Source organism: Glycine max, chromosome 3 (genome assembly GCF_000004515.6).
Source record: "Glycine max cultivar Williams 82 chromosome 3, Glycine_max_v4.0, whole genome shotgun sequence".
In the NCBI taxonomy this organism is placed as follows: domain Eukaryota; kingdom Viridiplantae; phylum Streptophyta; class Magnoliopsida; order Fabales; family Fabaceae; genus Glycine; species Glycine max.
The window spans coordinates 20,400,766-20,407,874 of NC_016090.4; positions in this window are offsets into that span (position 1 = coordinate 20,400,766).

The following is a 7,109-nucleotide window of genomic DNA, read 5'->3' on the forward strand; positions in this document are numbered from 1 at the left end:
CTACTTTGATATCATTTGTAACATCCCTGATTTTTTACTTCTTGGCGACTCTCACACTATGGAACTTTACGTAGTGGCACTTCACTCAACATCCTTGTTGGTCAGAACACTCCACTAGTCAAAACACTTTATAGATAGTCCTTTTTGAGACCTCAACAATCAGTTATGCTTGGTTCCATGATCAATGACTGGCCCCACAAACCAGCACAAGACTTTTTAGCGTATTTTATCCTCACTTACACGCTTTCGAGGAAACTTCCTAGAAGGTTACCCATACCATAATTACTCCAAACCAAGCACGCTTAAATATGAAGTTTTTAAGTGATGGGCTACCAAAAGGTAGATGCGTCTTGTTGGTATAGGTAGGACCAATTAATTCCTTTTGGGTCATCATCAACTGTACAGTCCTATACCTACACAACCTCTGGATCCCTCTCTTTTCGATGTGATTCGTAGATGCCCACCAGTTTCCACTTGGTTTGTCCTTAAATCACATCATATTGGGAGAGAGGTATGCTCTAATATCATTTGTAAAAACCCTAATTTTCAACTTCTTGATGGCTAACACACTTAGATACTTCACACGATGACACTTCACTCAACTTCTCACTGGTTAGAACCCTCCATAGGTATCCTTTTCTAAAGAAATATTTTTACTTAGGAAATTACATTAACCAAAAAAATATTTAAAGGAACTCTTGGTTGGAAGTACCTGATTAAAAAAACAACAAAAATCAGATTAAAAAAACAATTATCACGTGCGTATTTAATAATTAAAAACAAATTCTATTCAATATTTTAGTTTCTAAATTATTTTTATATAAACCTTTTCTTTTCAAATTAATCGTAGTATAACATGGACCTCTAACTCGTTGCTTTTGTAAGAACACAGAGAATACATCCATAAACATTATATAATATACTATATGGTAGTTGAATATAAAACTACAACTTTTTTTCTTGTTACAATCTTAAAAAATACATACTTTAATGTGAGTTATAATTATTTCACACAATAAATTTCAAATTTAAATTAAAAAAATGTTCTTTAATTTTCATAGTTTTTTCATTTGGCATGATATTTTAGAGTTAGACTAACTGTCTTTATTTACATCATCCATGCAAATATTCTTATGCATAACATTAAATTTTTTTCAACAGTTTATTTATTTTTCTACAAGTTATCATCATTCGAAATAGTTTTTCAGTAATCAAAAGATCATAATTTTTATCGATGAGAAAATGAGTTATTATCTTGTTATATGTTTTTAATCATTGAATAATTGTTGAATTGATTGCATGTGGGTATTGTTCAATAAACTTCAGGTTGTATATTTTAATTCTTTTTTTAGAATATGACTACCAATGATCAAGGTTGTTTGCTCCCTGGTAACAATTATCCAAATTGGTTAACCTTCACTACCACAAAAATGGTCTTCTACGATGCAAGTTTTATGACGGGTGTACAAAAACCAATGTTGTAAGTAAAGCAGTGACATTTTTGTAAATAACTTTAAATTTTTAAACACGAGTTTGATAAACCCGTCTTTGAAAAGGAATTACGACATTGGTTCTTGTAAAACCAACGTAGAATGCGAGCTTTAGGAATGCGAATGGGCTCTCTCTCACTCTTTATTTTTATCTTCTTTTTAATCTCTCTCTCTCCCTGAATTTTAGAAAACCCTAATTCTCCTCTTCGCTCTCTCTCTGTTCGCACCTCCTTCGCTGTGTAGATCCCCACAGAGCCAATGAAGATATATATAGAAGCACAAATGTTCGTTGCTCACAAGATTGACTTGGATTCTTCACTGCTGGAAGCATCCTCCTTATCAGGTACGTCTAGTAAACCTTCGTTTAAACCCCATCTCCACGCATGTGCCTTCGTTGCCCTAAAAAACTGCAAACCAATGCTCAACTTATTAGGTACGTCTCACTATTCTAACTAAGATGCTTGGCCTTGTTCAACTGCAAAACCCTTGTGGTGCTCAAACTTATTGGGGGCTTAAATAGGAACCATTTTTCGTTCGGTTTTTCATCTATTGATCTGCCCTTACTAACAACCCTGCATTTGCAATCATTTATACTGGAGCGTAGGGATATGGCAGAGCTTCTTCGCGGGAGTTCGAATCTCAAGTGCTTGTTCGTGAGCCATCTTTATTTTAGTGGCCCTAAAGCAAGGTTTGAAAGATTGCCCAAGTTGGTTAGAGCCACGATTGCGATAGGCCATGTTATGTTGGAGGTTTTTAATAATGTTAAGTTTATACTAGGGATTGGGTTGAAGGATTCAAAGTGATCGAGCATTGCCTCAATCTTCAAATTCTTGACATTGATATGGTTTGATGAGTTGAACATTTAAAAGTGATTTTTGTTTTTACCTTTTCTTTACATAATTTGTATTAATTTTGTTCTATAATTGTTGTTGACAGGGGAGTATTGACATGAATGCTAGAGGCAATGAAAGAGCAGATTCACCATTCCCTCGATCTGTCCCTTGATGCCTTCTCAGACCACCCAGGGCCCTGACTCTTCATTCGTTCCCTCCAAGGTCCCTTCTCCCTCTATTTCCTTTTCATAATAATCACAACAACATTCAACACTAATTAACCCCCAATGTTTTGAGAAAATAAGATGGAACCAATGTGTGGTTCTAAGTTATATTTAATTCTTTTTGTTGTTTTGTAGAATCGCGATGCTCAGTCCTTGCTTCCTCAGACAGTGAAGTAGATATATGATGTGTCTTAGTCAAGTGATGATATAATCAATTTGATCATTGACAGTGTGGACATTACCAATTTGCATTCTCCTTGCATCTTGGTTTTCGAATTTGGGTAGGGTTTTGTGGGTTCTCTTGTCCTCTTGGTGTTGTTTCTACTTCTTCTAGTGTGCTTCATAAAGCAGTAGGATTTGGAAGGAAGTATAGAGTTTCAAAGTGGGTAGTGATCATGGCAGCTACAAAACCTAAGGAGATAAACATCCCACCACTGGACCAACTTCAAGGATTAGAGTATTGTATACATTCAAACCCATCTTGGGGTATGCAACTGTGGATTACAAGCTTCAATCTTTTCTCAAACTGCATTGTTTGTGTTTTCTTTCTTATTTATTTTTCACTGTGAGTGGTATATATGTGTGTGTGTGTGTGTGTGTGTGTGTGTGTGTGTGTGTGTGTGTGTGTGTGTGTGTGAAACTGTTGTTAATAGTTGAGACAATAGCTTTGGGTTTCCAGCATTAGATTTTGGCCTTAGAAAGTGTAGTAATGATCTCCTCATTTCTTGTGCCCGTGATGGGTGGAAGTGATGTAAGTTATTTCTATGTTCAAGTCAAGTCCTTTTAAGGTTTAAGTACTTCAGTTTGTGTTATTGTTTTGATTGATACTGATGAAATTCTTTTGATATATTATTGGCAAACCTATATATACTAAGGAAAAGTTTTGGCGTTTTGAAGTTTTGATTGATTTGATTTTGTCATGTACTACGATTAAGTGGGTGGATCCCACCAAAATGAAGTTGCAAATATAGAGAGAGAGAGAGAGAATTGGCATTCATATATTGACTTGGTTGGTTTAGCAAGAGAGCAGTCCAAAGAGTTCTAATAGTAGCTTCCTTAAACTAATGCCCTTCCATTCTTCTCCAGAGATTTCTTAGCATAATGAGAACAATCCAAGGAGCTCTAATAGTAGCTTGAAGCATACAAATAATTTTGGGATTTAGTCAAATATGGGCTATTTGTTCTAGGTGAGTTTTATTTTATGTAAAATGTATATGTATGCTCTAGCATGAAACTTGAATACCGCATTTAATAGTCTATATATCTAATCATTGATGTCCTTTTTCCTTGATATTCAGATTTTGCAACCCACTTGGAATGGTTCTAGTTATTGCCTTAGTTGGTTTTGGATTATTTGACAGAGGCTTCCTTAAATGTATATGTATACTCTAGCATGAAACTTGAATACCACATTTAATAGTCTATATATCTAATAATTAATGTCCTTTTTCCTTTATATTCAGACTTTTCAGCCCACTTGGAATGGTTCCCGTTATTGCCTTAGTTGGTTTTGGATTATTTGATAGAGGTTTCCTTTTGGTATTACACTAAACCACATGTTGTTATTACTATTTGTCAAGATATCTTAATTGTGAAATTTATTAGTAATATTTTTCTTGGCTCATATCGTTTAACATATTACTTTGTCAGGTTGTTGTTTCATTTTCAGGCCTGTGACTGACTTTAATGAGATTGCTAGTCATTTTAGCGAATGCATATATGTGCATTCTACAATTCCAAATGAAGGTATTAATATATGGTCCTCAACACACCTCAATAAGCTTCCATAAAAAACATAAGTAGATTTAGTTGCATCTCACTCGAAGTGTGGTACCTCATGGCTAGGACCCTAACACTTTGATTGGGGAAAGGATGTTAGAAAAAAGGAAGAGAATAAATTAGTATGACGAAAAGTAGCTTTCCTACTCCAGGAGCAATATTGTGGGATTTTTCTGTTTTTAGTTAATTTAATTTAATGTTAAATTATATTTTTATACTACTATATAACATATAAAATGAAAAAAAGAAGTAATGTCAAATATGATAGAAATAAACTGAATATATGTCTTGATTCTAGATATTTCTTTTATCCTATATATCTATTCATTCAACTCTAATATATACAACTATAATTTTTCTTCAGTAGGTAACACGTGAGCATGTAACACAAGCACATAAAAATCATTGAAAAAAGAAGTGTAAATGAGAAAAGAAACAAAGATTATTTTATATTCTGATCATTTATTAGGTTGATTTAACTTGCTCATTTGAATTATTTATTTTAATTTGTGCAGGGATGACCAAATATTGTTATGGAGAATAGATGGAGTTGTTATGGCAATATTGCTTCATGCAGGACTACTGGAGTTTCTCTATTATTGGTTAGATAGAGCACTTCATCATCATTTTCTCTACTCTCGTTACCACTTTCATCACCATTCTTCAATAGTAACAGAACCTATAACTTGTGAGTCCCCTAGACCTAAAAATAATTGTATTAACCAAGAAAGTGTACTCTTCTAAGACGATTTTTAACTAAGAACTGTCTTAGAAAGGTACATTTCTAAGTCGATTATTAGCCAAGAACCATCTTAGAATGATATCTTTTTCTAAGGCGGTTGTCTATTGAACTGTCACTTTCTACAACGTCTCTTACAACGACAGTTAATAACCGACGTAAAAAGCCTTTTTTGTATTAGTGCTTCAATAATATAGGTTCTTCTGTGATTTTTGAAATCCCTCAAGTGAATGGACATAAATTGAAAACAATGATGTGCCATGTCCATTATTCTTCCCTAGACAATATAAGAGCAGATGGTTTGAAAAATTTGTTGGTGATAAATAACACGAAGACCACCATTCAACTTTATAAGAAAGATGCATTAGTCTCTTTTGAAGATGAGGAGTGGCAGAGGGTACTATCCAATATAGAGCCTGGTAACAAAGTGGAAATTATTGTTGTATTTGGGAAAAGATTAATTGTGTACAAGACAACAGTTTATCTCATATATGCGCCAATGGATCAAAAAATGGAGCATTGCCCTTCATCGAATAAGAATGTACATGTTTCTAGTGGTTATGAAAATGCATGTGTAGTTAATGGCAAATTTCCCCAAAGGGGTTGCTTTTACAAACTTATTCCTCAAATGGTGTTGTTTTTAAACAAATTCCAGCATGGGTCTCTTTTGCTACGTAAAATGCATGCAACTCCAAAGAAACCGCCAGCCCCATTGGCAAGTTTGCCCCGGATGCGAAACGTGGCGCGGTCTCGCCACTCTCATTGACGATTTGGCCTGCAACAGGAGTAGCCAGTTTGACTGGCGATTTGCACAGGCTGTGTAAGGCTAGGGCACAACACTTTTTAGATTTTGGCAGTGCTTTTTTAGATTCTAGCGGATAGCTTTTTCAGATGGGTATAGCCAGAGCTACTGGCGAGATCAAGGACATAGCCAGTGCTACTGGCGAGATCAAAGATATAGCCAGTGGTGCTAGCGAGATCATGCAGCTTTAAATACCAGCTTTTGCCATACTTTGCTGTGCGTTTTTAAAATTGCTTGCGTTTTTAAAATTGCTTGCTCTGCATTTTTTGAAAATTGGTGAACCTTTCCTTCTTCAAGTTTAAAGTTTCTCAGCCTTAAAGGTTTGAAGTTCGCAATCAAACAATTGTGTGTGGCATGAAATTTATTTTGTGAAGTAATTTTTTTGGGTTCAGAATAAAGTTTGAATGTGAAGTTTTTATTATAATTTTTTAAATTAAATTAGCTTTGTATTTGATGCTTTGTTCATGTTAAAAATTTGTGAGGGTTGAAGTAAAAGTCCGTTTAAAAAAAAATTGTGTCAACATATTTATTTGAAGAAAATATTTTGAGTCGGGAAAAAATTTTGAATATGAAGTTTGTAGTAATTTTTTAATTAGATTAGGTTGGTGTTGATGCTTTGTTAGTGTGTTAAAAATTGATGAGCCTTGTACTTTCAAGTGTGTTTAAAATCAAAAATTTTTGTGGCATTATATTTATTTGAAATAAGTATTTTGAGTGCGGAATTTTTTTTTATTATGAAGTTGTAGTATGTTTTTAATTAGATTAGCTTGGTGTTCATGGGTTTGTTCGTGTGTGTTAAAAATTTATGAGCCTTCAACTTCAACCAGGTTTAAAATCAAAATTTTTTTGGCATCATATTTATTTGAAGTAAGTATTTTGAGTGCGAAAAAAATTTTCAATATGAAGTGTGCAGTATTTTTTTAATTAGATTAGCTTGTTGTTGATGCGTTGTTCATGTGCCTTTATAATAATAACTTGGTTGATGCTTTGTAATGTAATTAAAATGTCTACTTTGAAAGCGTTGCTTTGTTCTGCCTTTTTAAATTTTTACTTTTAAGTTTTTGGCATCATATTTAATTAATTACCTTTTTTTATTTTTAAGTTATTATTGTTAAGATTAATTATTTATAATAATAACTTCGTCGATGGTTTATTTTGCCTTTAAAATTACTACCTTGAAATTGTTCAAGTTTTTTAAGTCTTTGTCATCATATTTATTTGAAGTTAATAATTTTTTTTAGA